Raw genomic sequence first — 17,360 nt, 5'->3', positions numbered from 1 at the left:
TGATTCGCTCCCTCCTGTACCCTGCTTGCTGATTGGTCATGTAAGCGTATATAAGTGTGTAGACTTGCGGAAATAAAGAGAGAGAAGATGCATCCGAACTGGGGCTTCTTGTCGTCCTTGCGGGGCGAGGGTGATAGCAGGGTAATGCTAGCTGTATAGAAGGAGTTAGTCAGTTCAGACTGCTATAACATAAATACCATAAACTGGTGTCTTGTAAACAACAGAAATTTATTTCATAAAGTTCCTGAGGCTGGAAAATCCAAGATCAAGGTGCCAGAAGATTCAGTGCCTAGCAAGAGCCCTCTTTCTGGTTTATAACCAGCACCTTCTCAGGATGTCCTCACGTAATGGAAGGATGAGGAAGCTCTGTGGTACGCTTTTATAAAGGAACTAATCCCATTCACAGGGTTTCCACCATCATGATCTAATTACCTTTCAAGGACCCCAGCTTTTGATACCATCACATTGGATGTTAGTATTTCTGCATGTGACTTTTGGGGGGATACAAACAGTCTATTGGAAGAAGTTGAAAAAGATTGACTTAATCCTATTTTAAATGTTTGGTAGAATTCATTGAAGACACCATTTGGTCCTGGGTGGTTCTATGTTGGGAGGCTTTGATTACTGATTGAATCAAACTTAATTATAGATTTATTCAGATTTATTTCTTCATGATTCAGTCTTGGTTGTCTGTGTGTTAATGTTTAAGTAAGGAATTAGGACCTGTAACTTCTTTTTTTTTTTTTTTAAGATTTTTTATTTATTTATTTGACAGAGATCACAAGTAGGCAGAGAGGCAGGCAGAGAGAGAGGAAGGGAAGCAGGCCCCCCGCTGAGCAGAGAGCCCAGATGTGGAACTCGATCCCAGGACCCTGAGATCATGACCCGAGCCGAAGGCAGTGGCTTAACCCACTGAGCCACCCAGGCGCCCCAGGACCTAGAACTTCTTGGTCTACCATCTTGCTGGCATCACTGTCTGTTGAATTCTTTTTACATTGTGTTACTGTCCTATAAATCGTTAGTGGTATTACAAAATGGTTCATGTAATAAGAGCTTTTCTTTTCTTGTTTTCCAGCAAGTGTTCTCTCTCACTTTTGCACTGGTACATGTGTATGATTGCATCACTAAAATCAGTGCTTAGTGGATATCACTGACCTTGCCATGCATGATTAAAGCACATGAAAGCACATGTCTTAGTCCAGAGAGTGATGACCCTGCTTTTGGAGAAGCATGGATTCATGTTCCAAATCTGGTAATAAACAGCACTTGTATTTTTGTGACCCCCGTTGTCTTATATGTAAAATGAGAATGTTAAAATAAATGCTGTTTAAGGTTCTTTTATATCTACTTCTCTGTTTCTGTAATGTAGATAGTAATTTAAATTTTGAAACAATGTAAGTGAGTGCAAGAATATTTTTATGTGTACCTACTCAGGAGTATACCTATCTGAAACGCTTTGGATTAGGTAAACAGGTAGCCCTTACAAAAATAGTGAAGAGGGCACTGAGATAAATTATTGGGACCTAAAAAGATAGAATCAGACCCTAAAATCAACATGTGCCTGCACCAGCCTTTCAGAGAATGTTGTAGGTTGTCTGTGAGCCTTACCCTGGGGGTAAAATAGAACACATTGCTGGATATTTTCCAGGAGGAAAGATCTTTGTGAGAATAACAGTGTATGATACACCCCCATTACCCTTTGATTTTGTCCTAAGAGAATATGGTTCAAGTTTTTTAATAAAAGGAGTTATAAGAATATGACAGAAAAAGCCCACCCTTGCTGAAATATAAAAAAAATATTGAAGAAAAAGAAAATAGTAACAACTTCAGTTTCAATAGAAAATGAAACTGGGGGACCCCTGGATGGTTCAGTTGGTTAAGTGTCTGCCTTCTGCTGAGGTCATGATCTCAAGGTCCTGTCATGCATTGGGCTCTTTGCTTAGCATGGGGTCTGCTTCTCCCCCTCTCTCTGTCCCTTCTGCTCATGATCTCTCTTTCTCTCTAGCTTGCTCTCTCTCAAATAAATAATGAAAATCTTTAAAAAAAGGAAAAGGAAACTTTGGTTCATAAAGATGGAAGAAACTATATGGTATTTGGATGAAAGATCCACCCAGAAAACTTGCACAAACTGGCCATTCAAATATGAGAGAAAATAAGATTGCTTTAATATTGCTTATTGCCTAAAAAATTATTATTGGCTATTTTAGGACTTGAGACCTGTTTAACACTACCATGAAGAAAATCTGTGTACACAGAATGAGATTTTTCTTTATTTTCAGAAATCATAGCATGGAAAATACAACAAAATATACTTGAGGAGGCTTCTAAAAGCAAACCAAATTCTATAAACAGTTTACTTTAGATAGTAAAATATAATGTTTGTGAATAATAGCTACAAATATTTCTTTTGGGTAGTATGCTTTTCTGTTTGCTTATAAATTATACATAACTGAAGATGGTTACACTTTATAAATGTCTAATGTGCATTGCTATTTATATGATTTTCTTTATGCTATTAATAAAATGTGCAGTGTCACTATCTTCCATTATTTTCAGTTCACATTTTCACACTTATGATACTGTTAATTTATGTTATTTTTTTCTGCTCATGACTGTCAATATTGATAGAGAAAAGAGACCTGAAAAATAATGAAAATGATAAAGAGTCCATCAAAGTGTGAATAAAATGGTTCAGAAGTAGGTGAAAGTTAATGAATTTTGCAAAGGTTTTCATAAAAATGAAGTTCACTAATGTGAGTTAAAAACTAGTAAATTTGGTCAAGATACTTGGTCCTAGCATCTATATAAGTGGGATTCAGGCAAAATACAAAAGAGCCAAGTATGGAGGAATGTGGTGGTGGTCGTGGTGTTCTGGCTCTCTCCTTCAGTCAGGCATGACTCCCTCAAGCCCTTGTGAGATATCACTGATGAAGACACTTCAAAGAGAGGATTCTGGGAAGAAGGCAGAAGAGGAAGTGCCAGGACATAGTCTCCCAACCCATGCAACCAGTCATGCTGCTAGAATCTGTCTAATGTAACTCTTGGAGCTTTGGAGACCTTATAGCTTTAGGGCAATGGCTTTGATGGTAACTTGTGATTAATTGCAGTCAGTTTCATCTCTGAGCCCCAATCCCAGGGCAGACAGCCAGGCACACGCTCCTGGAGCCCATTGCATACAGCTTGTAGGCCCGGGTGAGCAATAAGGACCCGTCCTCCCAATACGGGTCATCTGTGTTCTGATCACCGATTGCTGACTTAAGCTATATCCTGGGATGTCTGAAATATGACCAACTCTCCCTGTTGGAGGCTTATTCACAAGTGATGAAGTTTGGGGCCCTGGACAACATGGTTGAAGCCAATACTCTGCATTGGCCTCATATCGCTACTTGAAGTTCTGTTGAGAGTAGCCTTAATTATAATCTATACAGGACAAATTAAACATAGCTTCAGTCTGCTGGTCAGATTTATCAGAATGGCGGATGGAGTGATGTACTTATGTAGATATTCAAGTTCAACCAAGAAGATGTCAGGTCAGATATTCTGAAGGCAAACTGCCGTAGACCCTGAGCATTCCTGCACATTATTGCTGGTCGTGCCAAGAATACAAAGACCCAACCGCTCTTTCTTGGGGCTATGTCTCAATGTTATATATGCAGCAGGCAACCCTGAGAAATGAGTTAGTAGCCCCCCTCCAGGAGAGAGGGCAGACTTGCTTACTGCCTTCTATAAAAGAGGTGGGTTCCCCATGGTTGGTGCTCCTCAGATGTGGCACAAGCCCACTGCATGGGTAGCATAGAGATGATGCCTCCCTACTGGCCCCTTGGGACTCAGCAGGGCCTGGGAAACCAACAGAAGCACGATGCTTTTGCTATGCAGTGTGATATGAACACTAAAGTTCTTCATCTCTGGGGGAAAAAAAAATCCAATAGAAGCCTGAAAAGAAAAATAAATATGTACTAAAGGAGTGTATAAAATAAGGTAGAAATAGTCTGGATAATTGCTAATAAAAGCTTATATAGATTAAATTTACTTGATAAAATGCAGAAGTTCTGAGAAGGAATTTTAAAATGATCTGTGACATATACAAGAGACACTTAGATTACATAAAAAGACAAATGATGAAAGTCATGGAGTGGTCCAACATCCGATCAAATAATTAGAAAGGCTTCTGCTAATAAGTATTTAATATACACCAAATATCTTATATTATTTAATATTTGTATGCTACCATAAAGCTTGAAACAATTGCTCTTGTTAGAATGCCGCCAGATGATAGCTATGTTGAACTTATTTAAGGTTTATAACAAACTTGGAAAACAGCTATTTTTAAGAAGCAGAGACTGAACTTATGAGTCTTCAGTTTCTCAAGAACTTATTTAGAATATATGACCTAACTAGGACTCAGTCCAGGTGTTTGCTTCCTCTTTCTCTCTCCTTCCCATTTCCTCCTCCCTCCCCTCCCTCCTTTATTTCCATTCTTCCTATCTTATTCCTAACTCCAAAACTGTTAAACTTTCTGTCACTAAGTCTCTTATTCATGCACTAGTTATGAGGACCTTATAAATAGGAGACCATTTGGAACTGTTGGTGATATGGCAAATGGAAAAGGCTGTGTTATACTTTTCGTTCTGGAGACATGACCAAATTATTCCAACCCATTGTGCATTCTACTTGTCACTTTTCCTTCTTTTTTTTTTTTTTTTTTTTAATAATGAAGTCATCTAATGTAATGAGTGCAAATCATTTGCTGTGGTCTTGGAAAGTATGTGTGTGGGGGTACAGGGGGAAGTGCAGGCAGGTGTCCAGGGAGGCTAAAAGGCATAAGGAGTGTGCTGGTATCTTTCCTTGTGGAGGAGAGACTTCCTTGTTTTTTGGGTCTCCTAGAGTTTGAGGTGACCCCTTTCTCTTTCCCACCCTAGATCAGTGATTCTACTGACAGTCTGGTTTCTACTATGTAATTCCCTTTGCATATCTTAGGTGGGAAATAAGACAAAGTTACTTATCGTACTTGCAAGGTATTGAATACATTGTATTCATTCAGTAAGTCATCATGAATGAATGGAAATATTGGGAGTTACTTCTAGAAATGTGGCAGAAGTACAATAGCATCTTTCCTCTCTGCATTGCTCATTTGCTATGTTGACATTCCAGAGTTGTTCCTCTCCATGGTCATGCCTCAGCACTTTCCGGGCTCAAATTTGGTTGCACTTTTTATCAGTTTATACCCCATTCTACTCAGGCTACCACTCACACTGCAAAAACCATTGCCTGTAGCACAACTTTTATTACTATGGCAGGAAAACAGAGATTGGTATGTCCTCAAACTCTGTATAAATTATAGAGCGTGCGGTTAGATGATTTAGTCATACAATATGACTTTTTAACTCTTAAAATACCAATATTAAAAAAATATATATAAAAAAGGATAGTGAAGCCAGTCATCATTAGCATTGTCTGAAGACCAGCAGCATCCCCAAGGTGGTTCTTACAAAGAATATTCTGGGTCCCAACCCCAGATTTACTGAATCAATTTTTTTTTTTAAAGATTTTATTTATTTATTTATTTGTCAGAGAGAGAGAGAGAGAGAAAGCGAGTAAATGCACAAGTAGGCAGATTGGCAGGCAGAGGCACAGAGAGAAGCAGGCTCCCTGCCAAGAAAGGAGCCCGATGTGGGACTCGATCCCAGGACCCTGGGATCATGACCTAAGCTGAAGGCAGTGGCTTAACCGACTGAGCCACCCAGGCATCCCCTGAATCAAATATTTTGAGTGAAGGCCCTGAATCTGTGTTTTAATAAATACCACAGATAATGTTCACACAAAATAAATGTGTGAACCAGTAGTTCAGTTTTTGTTTCTGTTTTTTTTTTTTTTTTTCCCCTGTAGCAAAATAAGAGGTAAGACTTTTCTGGACTCTTTAAAAAGAGTAAAGAAACAATTCCCAAGTAGTTTAGTATTGAGTTACTGGTATGGACAAGGAATTAATATAATAGAGCAGAGTGACAGGAGTTGTGAGGGTCCAGTAATCTATGTGTGTCACTCGGATGTGACATCCTATAAGTGTCCTGATTCTAACATGCTCCCTTGTACAGCTCAATGTCTTTATAATCAGTATGAGTCTTACAACCAGTGCAACTAGAAATATTACATCTTGACTAATTAATAGCTGTCCTCTTTCTTGATTGCCTTAGAGTAAAAAAAAAGTACTGCATTTTTGCATGTGTGTGCCATGTCATTCACTCCTTTATTTTTACATTCCTGTCTGTTGTCCATGGAACACAGCAAAACCAAGTTGTCCAGGTCTTTGCTCTGTCATTAACTTCCTGTCCTACCTTACCCAGGTCCCTGAAGTTCTGTGAGCGTCAGACTCTTCATTCATAAACCCGGTGGTCACTGCACTCTTCCTCATCTGTATGCTAGGGAAATCAGTTGTCTCTCCAACCCTATAATTTTATGGATTTGATGAAATATTATTTGAAATTAGACCAATTCATGGTGATGGATGCAGATATTTAGGGTTGCGGGACTTAGTGGGACAAGAATCTCATGAAGGAATGATTTTGCACGATAAGGAGCTTTTTGGCCTGGACAGAAAGAATATAAGAAGGAGATAATATAATGACGCTGGCAAAAATAATGAGGATCTATTCCCTTTATCAACATTGGAGATACCTTTGTTTCCAGTAGAGGGTGGGCCACAGAGGAAGTGATTCCTGGGCAGCCTGTGGGTTTCTCAAGAGAGAGCAGAGATTGCCGTCATGGTGACTGAAGATTTCGGGGACTGAGAATAAAGGGTTGCTCAGCTGGGGGGCATGGCAGAGGCTTTGGGCCCTTTGCAGATTTCAGAGTGACCCAAGTCTCCACAAAACTGGGACCTTTCACAGAGGACGGGTGTACTCATGACTCCCATGCACCTGCTTGGACGTAGGAATAAAGCCACAGTACTGTGTTCTTCATTGTTTTTCCTAATGTGCTTTGCAGTAAAACATGCTCGTCTCATATGGCAAATGTTCCCCGAAGTATTAGAGGTAAAACCAGGTCCCCTCAGAGTATTTCATTGCATTCATGTCTTTGCTTCAATCCCTGAAAGAGATTTGTGATAAAGGTCTGAGCACAGGTGGTTTGTTCAAGTGGTTCTAGGAAGTTTCGGCTTTGAATGTGAAATGCATAGCGATGGAAAGGAAGGAAGTCAATACCCAGTGTTTAAGGAGCACATTACTGTTGTAGGTGATTGGGTCACCACCGCTGTGATCCCTGGGTGATGGTTGAGGACCTGTTTAGAGTTGTCCTAGGCAGCAGGAGAGCCAGGGTAGATGGGCATTTTTCAGTTGCCCTGTGTTAGGTTGTTTAGAGGATGAACTTCCTGGTGCTTCCCCTCTGCCCTATGCATGGACAGAGTATGTGCTTCCAGCTGGAGGCAGCTGATAGAGTCCAGCACGAGACAAATCAGTGCGAGGACACGAATGAAAACATGATTTCTTCCAATGCCTCTGCTTGTGCTCCTCAATGCATCTGTGCCTTACATTCTCTTCCTCACATCTCATCTTTGCTTTAACATCATTGCCCATCAAGATTTGACATATACACTTAAACATTTTTTCTGTTTGAAATAGTAATTTTAAAATTTCGTGGACTTTTAAGAAACAACACAGATCCCATATTTCACTCATTTTTCCCAACTGCAGTTAGCTTAGATTATATTGTTAATAATCACTTTTCCCTTCATACCAGATTCCAGATTTACCTCAACCAGCATCAACACATCTGATCATCTTGGTTGCTTGCTCAGCAAAGTAATCAAGATATGCTGATTACTTAGGGGCGCCTGGGTGGCTCAGTGGGTTGGGCCGCTGCCTTCGGCTCAGGTCATGATCTCAGGGTCCTGGGATCGAGTCCCGCATCGGGCTCTCTGCTCAGCAGGGAGCCTGCTTCCCTCTCTCTCTCTCTGCCTGCCTCTCCGTCTACTTGTGATTTCTCTCTGTCAAATAAATAAATAAAATCTTTAAAAAAAAAAAAGATATGCCTCCTTAAAGTATATGAACATCTGGGGTCTTTGCTCCTCCAGACCATGATTTCTGCAGTTGCCCACTGAAGGTCATCACCAAGTTTGGATGTCCCAATGAATGCCCCCCTCAGTCTCCTGAGCTCAAGATAGACACATCTTCGCCCTTGGTTGCCACAGTCCTGTCTCGTGACCTGAAGGGTTCATTGCTTCCTGTAGTATAGTGTTGTATCTCCTGGCCCCCTATGGTTCTACTGGCAAGAGAAGCTCAGATAACTCAATGGTTGTCACAGCTTTGTGTTTATCAGAACTCAAGTTTCTTCTGGGAGGAATGTCCCCCACCTAGCCTTCCTCTAAGACAGACCCTGACTTCATAAACTCTAATGTTAGAGGGACAGGAAGTATGGATTATGTGCTGGGTCACTGAGAATAATCATGAGATGAGCCACTCTTAAGCACCTCCCTTTGGTTTTTTGACCCTTGTATTTCTGTTCCAGATGCACAGGACTCCAACCTCACAGGTGTCTTTTCTAAGCCAGCCATCTCATCTTAGCTGTACCTTAGTGAAGCTCTTCCAAACTTCCAATATTCCACTGGGAAAGAAGTTTCCGGGTGATAAAGTACATGCTAGAACCAGGCCATCCTATTTTCATGAGCTGTCTGGGGTTCTCAGAAGCAGCCATTTAGATGTCCCCTGCCATATGTCGCCATCTCAGTCTTCTTTCGCACGGGTGACTTACTACAGCTAGTTCAGCCTTGAGTCTCACTCTGGCGATAAAGTTGTCATCTTCATGTGTGACATGTTCTACTTTTTGGTTGTAAGTAGAGGTGAAGTTCTTTCAAGGCTGCCACAGAGGCCTTCTGTACTACACATCATGCACTGAGTTAGAAGGCCAGCCTCCGGCTGTATTTTTGTTTCATTTATTTTGCTGTTGTTGGTTTAAGAGCTCTGGTTTGCAGTTACTTTTGGCTTAAAATATGATAGGCCTGAGGATACTGTGAGGGCAAACGTGGCTCCTTCTCTCAGCCCTCATCCCAGTTCATTAGAGCTGAGTATTAGAACTTCATTGCTCCAGTAAATCATAGGTTAATGCCATACAGCTTTCCATCAGCAGTGGCAACCTTGTTAGCATTTTCTGAGAGATCTCATAACTCCATCCTAAAAATCTGATTTCTAATGCCACGTGTACTACCAGTGGTCTTTGGGTCTCACCAAAAAAGACCCTGACACAAATTTGAGTGCAAGTTGTTTACTTTGGCAATGATCCAGGCAGCACTGTGCTGGTGAGTCATTTAGGTAAGGAAAGGAAAGAGTCAAGTACAGGTAAGCTAGTGACTGCTCCTTCCAGGGGTGACTGATTCATACACCTTCTCGGGACCGCAGTGAGCTGGTATATCTGTAGAATGAGGAACAGGCTCATCCTCGCTGAGAACTGTGCTCCTTAGTCATCGTCTTAGCAGTTTGCGTATGTGCCCAGAAAACTTCCTTACCGAGGAGAGTTCTCATTCATCACAGAAGGAACTGCAGTTTCTTGCAGTAAGAAATCATGGATATGTATAGAAAAGTTAGGAGTACAGGGGCGCCTGGGTGGTGCAGTTGGTTAAGTGTCTGATCTTGGTTCCAGTTTGTGTTGTGATCTCAGGGTTGTGAGATCGAGCCCTGTGCTGGGGCTCTGCCCTCAGCAGGGAGTTTGCTTGTGTTTCTCTCTCCCTCTCCCCTTCCTGCTTATGCTCTCTCAAGTACATAAATAAATATATCTAAAAAAAGAAAAGTTAAGAATACATAAGGAGATAAGGCCCTTAGTATCTATTATAATACTCTTCAAACAAATTCATACAAACTTCCCTGAAAAGTTACTTATTTTAAATACAGCAAAGAGAAGGAAGTTACATGCTTTATTTTACTCCTCATGCACTCTGGTGTATTACCCATCACTATACTTATGAGGTGAGCTAAAATTTCTAGCATCATAAGAGAAAGTAATAATCCTATTATCACTGAGAACACGTTACTAAATAGAGATTTTCACCAAAACTTGTCTGTGCCCATTCACCAGACAGTCCCAGGTGGGAGCCAGGTTGGACCATTTTCATGATGTGATATTAAATTATGCAACTAATTATCAGTCTTCTTGTTTGATGACCCCAAACACCATATATAACTAAGAAAAATAATTTCTGCTCAGTTTTATAAATGGGAAACCTGCACTTAGGACATTTAGTCTCAGCTAGTGACTAATCATACAAGGAAGACTCAGAGTTCCTTGCAATTACCCACTGAAGTCACAGATTTACCCAGAGTTAAATGACCTCAGAAACTCAAATATGTGTGTACTACAAGCTCTCAGTGAGTATTAAAGTATTGCTGTACATGGTTTCTAATTCTGAAAGCAAAACATCACTATTATCATTAGTCACAACCACCTCCACCGCCAGCTCCACTGCTGCCATCACCACCACCTGCACCATCACCAGCACGAAAACCACCACCACCACCTTCACTGCCATCACCACCACCATTGCCACCACCACCATCATCTTCACCATCACTACCATCATCATCACTGCCACCACCTTCACCGCCACCACCATCACCAGCCATCACCACCACTGCTGCCACCGCCACCACCACCGTCACCTGCACCTCCCCACCACCCCCACCACCACCCCTACCCCATCACTCCTACCGCACCCCCACCACCATCACCCCCCCCACACACACACACACACAATCACCACCACCACTATCACCACCAGCACTGTTTTGGAAGAGTGTGCACATGGTGGTGAGAATGGTGAAGACACTGCATCTTAGTACTCAGGATTTGGGTTCTTCCTATCTGGGTTTCTTGTGTCTATTTCTCACCTTTTCAAATGTGGCTGCATTTCTATTGACTCTAGCTCTGCTGGAAAAAAATATGCATGTTTATAGTTTGGACCAGTGATTCATTTCACTGAGTTCCTTTTTTGATTTGCTGAAATACATTTAAGTAACAACAATAAGGGTATTCGTTCTCATAGCACATTCAGTACTTACTTGGTGTGGTGCTGTTTCTCATCATGTGGGATACAGTGATGAAACCAAAGTTCCTGACTTTATGACTTATAATTCAATGGAGGAGACCGAGCAAACAATCAGGAAATAGGGATTATAACATCCTATCATACTCTAAAGAAAAAACATGAAACGGAAGTTAAAGGGACATAATGAAAACTTCTATGTTAGGTAGGTAGCCTGCCCTGATAGGGTGACATACGAGCAGGGACAGGAACAAATGTGGCAGAAATTTAAATCAGTGAATGAGGGAAGCAGGGTCCTGGTAGGAGGAAGTAGTCAAGCAGAGACCCTAAGACAGGACAGTGTGCCATGTCTCTGTGGGAGAGTTTGACACCTGCAATGGTTAGAGCAGAGAGGAGGGACAGAAGTAAAGAACATGTGACGAGAGGTTCAGGGCCAGACAATAGGGGGCTTTGTAGCCCATGGTGAAGAGTTACATGTGTTTTGAGTGAGTTAAGAAGCTGATAAGAATTTCGAGCGAGGGAATGTTATGGTCTGTCTCCTATCTTAAAAGAGCACATGGCTATGATATGAAGAGTCAAATACAGATAAAATGTAGGAAGGCAAAAGGTGACAGTGTTTGGGTTGTGTAGTACCATTGGAGGTGGTGATAAATTGTCAGATTATGGATGGATTTTTTGAGATTATGGCTGGTGGGATACATTTTGGGATGGGTTCCTGATATGTACATGATCATATTAATGTTGTCCGGTCAACTGAGGGCCTGCTGTGGCCCTGCTTTATCTGGTAGAATTTATCTAGCCAGTGTCTTGATATTACTTTAATACTTTGAATGACACCACACGCATATCCAAAGGGATAACTATGAGATAAAGATGAGATGAGATAAAAGAGCTGTTTGAAACCACATAGAGACTTACTTAAAACCGAGAACTCTGTGGCTGGAGAGGAGAGGATGGAGTCACTCTGGCCCAGGACAATGTCAGTCTGCCTGCCATGCCTGCCTTCCAGTGTTTGCTAGTGATTCCTGTGTCGGGCTTGCTGGCCATGGAATTTAATGGTCTGTGATCAAGTGTATCTGTGTTACCTTCATGTTCAAGACTTGATAGGGAGAGGGGTGCAGCCACCCAGGCATGGAGGTGGGGCTCTTTTGGGGAGGAGCCTGCCACTTCCAGATGGAGGTTAGCTTTCCCATCTGTATTCCCAGTGTGGACACAGCTGCTCTCACTGACACATCACATGCCTCAGGAAATGTCTCCTTGATACTGAGCTTTCCGACGTTCGGGATCAGAGAATCCTGGAATTGAAGTGCTGGGGGCTGTCTTAGAGATGATTTTATCCGATAGAGATAAAAACTAAGGTGTAAATATCAAAGATAATTTGCTGTCACCACACAGTAGATAGAGACAAAGCTGGAACCGGCTTACACCTTCAGTGGCTTTTCCTTTAAACGTCTGTCTGATTATGTGAAGATTTAATTCTGCAGGAGTTTTAACTGGAGCGCCTTTTGGACTGAATTCCATTTTTAACACCAGGACATGTAATTATTCACATGAGTTTGTTATTCTTAGCTTTGACAAAAAAGCATTCCATTCATCTATTTTGGACGCCTATCTGAAAATTAGTCCCAGATGTTTCCCTTTGTCTCATTTTATTATAAAATAGTTTAAGTTGTGATAGTCCAGACCAAGATGACAACATAGGAGGCTCCTGAGCTTTTATCCTCCCACACATGCAACAAATATATAGCTCCACACAGAGCATTTCCCTCTGAGAGAAATCTTGAAATGACAAGACATTGACCATAGGGTTACTCTATACTCAAAATGGATAGATTATCAAGTCAAAACCAATAAGGACAAAATGAGACTTAATTAGATCAGTTGTACCTAACTGGCCACAGACACATAGAGAACTTTCCATCCAACAGCAACAGAACACACATTCTTCTCAAGCACATGTGGAACATTCTTCAGGGTAGATCACATATTAGGCCAAAAAACAAGTCCTAAAAATGTTTTAAAAAATTGAAATTATGTTACTTATCTTTTCTAACCACAATGGTTTGAAACTGAAAATCAATTACAAGAGAAAAACTGGAATATCCACACACATATGGAGATTAATTAACATGCTAGTGATCAACTAGTAGTGGGTCAAAGATGAAATCAAAAGAGAAATAAAAAAATACATTGAGACAGAGGAAAATGGAAACACAAAATATCAAAACATATGGGATGTAGCAAGAGCAGTTCCCAGAAGTTTATAGTGATGAACGATTACAATTAGAAAAGATATCCCAAATAAACGTAAATTTAGATTTCAAGAAACTAGAAAAAGAAGGACAAATTAAGGAAGGAAATAACTCAGGTGATGGGAATCAATATGAAATAGAGACTAGGAAGTTATAGAATAGATCAGTGCAACTAAGAAACAAAATTGACAAATCTTTAGACAAAAAAAAAAAAAAGGAATACTCAGATCTGAAATGAAAGAAGACATTGTAATTGATACCTAGAAATACTAAGGTTCAGAAGAGAGTGCTATGGGCAATTTTGCCAACAAATCAGATTACTTAAAAGGAATGGACAAGTACTGAGAAACCTACAACATTATCAAGACTGAATCAAGAGGAAATAGAAAACTTGACTGGATCACTAATGAAGGAGATTGAAGTATAATCATAAATTGGGGATAAAAGGAGCACCTGGGTGGCTCAGTGGGTTAAGCATCTGCCTTCAGCTCAGGTCATGATCTCAGGGTCCTGGGATCGAACCCCACATCGGGCTCTCTGCTCAGCAGGGACCCTGCTTCCCCCTCTATCTCTGCCTGTCTCTCTGCCTACTTGTGATCTCTATCTGTCAAATAAATAAATAAAATTTTAAAAATAATAAAAAGAAAAAAAAATAAATTGGGGATAGAAGGAATGGACCTCAACATAAGGCAGGTTTCCTCCAGTTTGCAAAAGTAGAGCATTGCCGGGAGACCTTTCATAAGTTAAAGTGATCATAAAGCAAATAAGCAATTGTTACTTCATAAAAGCAGAAACCCTCTTTGTATTTCTTTTGGTTAGCAAAAACAGATACTAATGTAGGTCTTTTGCAAAAGCAAAATGGCATAAAGGGAACTTTTGAATAGCAGGGGAAATCTGTATAGGCCATATATGACAAATCCACAAATAAATCCTACACAAGTGAAAAGCAGAAAGCTTTCTAAGATCAGGAACAAAAAACAAGGAAGCCCACTCTCATTTTATTCAATGTAGTAGTAGAAACCTTAGCCAGAGCAATTATGCAAGAAGAGCAATGAAAGGCATCCAAATAAGAAAGGAAGAAGTAAAATTGCCTTTTCTGCAGATGACATGATAACTGTACAGAAAAGCTACAAAGACCACCAAGAATCTGTTAGAACTAACATGTTTGGTAAAGTTGTAGGATACAAAATCAATTACCACAATCAGTTGCATTTTTATACACTAACAATGAACTGTCAGAATTAAAAACAAAACAAAACAAAAAATTTTATTTATTTGTCAGAGAGAGAGCAAGCACAGGCAGAGGGAGCAGCACACAGAGGGAGCAGCATGCAGAGCGAGAAGCAGACTTCCCAACGAGCAAGGAGCCCGATGTGGGGCTTGATCCCAGGATCCCAGGATGGTGAACAAAGCCGAAGGGAGAGACGCCTAACCAACTGAGCCACCCAGGTTCCCCCAGAATTTTTTTTTTAAGTCCCATTTACAGTAACATCAAAAACAATAAAATATTTGGGAATAAGTTTAGCCAAGCAGTGAGGCAATCTGTACACTGAAAACTATAAAACATCAATGAAAGAAATGTAAAAAGATACTAATAAATGGAAAGATACTTGTTGCTCATAGGTTGAAATAAATGGAAGAATAAATATTGCAAGATGTCCATACTCCCCAACCAATCTACAAATTGCATACAGGCCTTATCAAAATTCCAATAGTGTTTCTCCCAGAAATGCGAAAAAATCATGCTTCTTGACATCAGGTATGATTTGAAGGTGTAATAATCAACATGGTATGGTACTGGCATTAGAACAGACACATAGATAAATGGAATAGAATAGGGAGCCCCGAAATAAACCTATTACTTATATGGTCAATTAATTTTCAACAAAGGAGCCAAGAGTATACAATGGGTAAAGGATAGTCTCTTAAGTAGATCATGTTGGAAAAACTGGGTGTCTACTTATAAAGAGATTAACCTAGACCCCTATATTGTAACATACATGAAAATTGACTCAAAATGGATTAAAGACTTGAACACAAGACTTGAAACCATAAAAGTCCTAGAAGAAAACATAAGGAAAATCTCCTTGATGTTGGTCTTGCCAGTGACTTTGGATTTCACACCAAAAACAAAAGAAAAAACTCCTAAGAAAATAAATAGGACCGCATCAAACCAAAATGCTTCTGCAAAGGAAACTATCAACAAAATGAAAAGCAACCAGTGGAAAGGGAGAGAATGTTTGCAGACCACAAATCTGACAACAGGTCAGTACTCAGGCATAAAATGAACTCATATGACACGATAGGAAAGAAACAAATTACTGTCCCCCCCAATCCCTGAAATGGGCAAAGGACATTTTCTTAGAAGAAACCTAGAAATGGCCAACAGGTACATGTCATCAGGGAAATTCAAATCCAAACCACAGTGAGATACCAACTCATACTTATTGAGATGTCTGTTATCATAAAAACAAGAGGTACATGCTGGTGAGGATGAGTAGAAAAGTGACTCCTTATATTCTGTTGGTGGGAATACAAACTTGTGCAGCCATTGTGGAAAACAGTATGGAGGTTTTTCAAGAAATTAACAACAGAACTTTGTGTGCTAAAGTAATCTTATTTCTAGATACATATCCAAAGGAAATAAAATCACTATTGTAAGGATTTATCCATAATCCTGTGTTCATTGCATCATTATTCACAATAGCCAAGGTATGGAAACAACCTAATTGTCAGTCCATGGATGAGTGGATAAAGAAAATGTGATACACAGACATACACACACAAAAACACTAAAATATTTTTCAGCTTTAAAAAAGAAGGAAGTCTTGCTATTTGCAACAACATGGATAAAACTGGGTGGCATTATGCCAAGTGGAATAGACAGGCAGAGGAAGGCAGATATTCTATGGTCTATTTTTTATGAGGAGTCTAACAAAAAAAAAAAGTCAAACTCATAGAAATAGATTGGTGTGGTGGTTGCCATGGCTAGGGGGTGAGGGAAATAGGGTTGGCAAAAGGGTACAGACTCTTAGTAGTTACAGGATGAGTAAGGTCTGATCACCTAATATATACAACAATGATTGTGGTTGATACTGTTGTTTTGCATAATTGAATTTGCTAATAGAGTACAATGTAAGTGTTCTCCCCTCCACTCCCCATCGAAAGTTTAATATGCAGGATCATGGATGTGCTGTTGCTCCAGTGAAGCTGAGATGGAAAAGAAGCTGTTCTTCGAAAAGCCTGACAATTCAGTGATTGTCAGATAATAGAGCTGCTAGTAGTAAAACTTGTTGTCTAAGCATCTGCCTGGAAACTCATTTTTGTGAGGAAAAGTGCATTTTTTTTTAAATGCTCTTGTGTTAAACTCGGTTTTCATCCCAGGTCTTAGGAGAAACAAGAGCAGTGACTTTCAAATTATGTCATTTGAGTTTTCCTCCTGAAAATGTAGCCATTTATTTCACTTACAGATTTCTGACAAACCCGTGATAAAGGTCTTTACCTCACAGAGGCTGACACCACTACAAGGAATCAGACGTTTGGTAGAATATCCCTCAAAGTCCTCCGAACATATGCAGTGTGATATTTGAGGGCAAGAGATGCTATTTCCCCTCTCACCCTATGTGATCCACAGATTTTACACGGACGCTTAAGATTGTATCATCAGAATTAAAATTTTTTCTCAAAACCTTTTTTTTCTTCTTCATAGCATTTTTATCTTTCTATCTTTGTTACAGTCTGAACTTTTGACTATATGAGCATGTATAGCTTGTGTATTTTAAAAATTTATATTGGTTTTTATAAAAACTCATGAAGAGTTTGAAAGTTTGAGTTTTAGACCATGGTAAAATTTTCACAACTCAAACATTTGTATTCAAATATCACATAGTACACAAAAATATGTACTATATACCAGATACACTATAAAAAGAGCATTTAGCTGTGTATTTCTAAACCCGCTTTCTTTTCCACTTTAAGCTTTTCACCTTTCAATGTGTGGAGTTACCAGCACTCTTCCTCATGTTTAAGCTGTTGTCATTGGTATTTAACATGTAATCTCAAGGTATTTATATGTTTAAAAATCA

At 39.9% G+C, this 17,360-nt stretch overlaps 1 protein-coding gene across 10 annotated transcripts in view; it reads left to right on the top strand.

The window, feature by feature from the left end:
• Positions 1–17,360, top strand: part of ZWINT (ZW10 interacting kinetochore protein) — a 512,035-nt gene that overhangs the window by 26,626 nt on the left and 468,049 nt on the right. For 4 of the 10 annotated variants that reach the window (XM_082719481.1, XM_082719487.1, XM_082719488.1 and 1 more), the window contains one exon: positions 776–1,341. The exons of 3 other annotated variants lie outside the window; for them this stretch is intronic. The gene's annotated coding sequence lies outside the window, so the exon portion shown is untranslated. Of the gene's footprint in view, positions 1–775; positions 1,342–17,360 lie in introns of those variants that run through there. 3 more of the 10 variants (XM_082719491.1, XM_082719486.1, XM_082719482.1) reach the window with 1 other exon arrangement.

This window comes from Mustela nivalis, assembly GCF_964662115.1.
Source record: "Mustela nivalis genome assembly, chromosome: 2".
Classification (NCBI taxonomy): domain Eukaryota; kingdom Metazoa; phylum Chordata; class Mammalia; order Carnivora; family Mustelidae; genus Mustela; species Mustela nivalis.
This window is presented reverse-complemented; position numbering and strand designations above follow the sequence as displayed.